The following is a 692-nucleotide window of genomic DNA, read 5'->3' as shown; positions in this document are numbered from 1 at the left end:
AATTCCGGACAACTATACTGCCGTTCACTAACTAAAACGTGGCTACATAACTAATGTCGAAATAACCGTTTTAAATAGCAAAGGATAGATCACAAAATTCTGTTTTAAAAATAGTTAAAATTAGTTAAGGTGTTCGACTTATCGAAACTTACGCTAAACGATGCATAGCTGGAATATCATTAAATAATTTCAATATTCTAAAACTGGGTTATGGTTTTTTATGATATCTTAAAAACATATTTTATTATTATTATTAGCTGTATTTTCGTTAGCGGACGGCAGTATAGTTAAATAAATAAATATATATTAGACAACATCCCACACGTTGCTTTGATCCCAAAGTAAATAACTAAATCACTTGTGTTGTGGAAATCGGAAACAACAACGTTACCACACACACACACACTCAGACCCGAGACAATTAAAAAAAGTTAGTTTTCTACGTTGACCTGGCCGGGGATGCACTCGGGAACCATGGAAACCGGTGTGCAAGGCACGTGTCCAGTCGTCAAATAATAGTAAATTTATTAAATTTGATATATGATTGGTTAAATTTCTTTTTAACTACTGTTATATGATGTAGTCCATTTGTTTAGATACTTAACTAAATGTAAACAACCTTGATACATCTTTAAAAATATATATATATGTATAGGTATAAAAATAGGTATGCAATTTCATATGATATTTGT

Source organism: Hyposmocoma kahamanoa, unplaced genomic scaffold (assembly GCF_003589595.1).
Source record: "Hyposmocoma kahamanoa isolate Upper Pololo Valley unplaced genomic scaffold, ASM358959v1 67, whole genome shotgun sequence".
NCBI lineage: Eukaryota > Metazoa > Arthropoda > Insecta > Lepidoptera > Cosmopterigidae > Hyposmocoma > Hyposmocoma kahamanoa.
The sequence above is the reverse complement of the archived record's forward strand: the minus strand, read 5'-3'. Positions refer to the sequence as shown.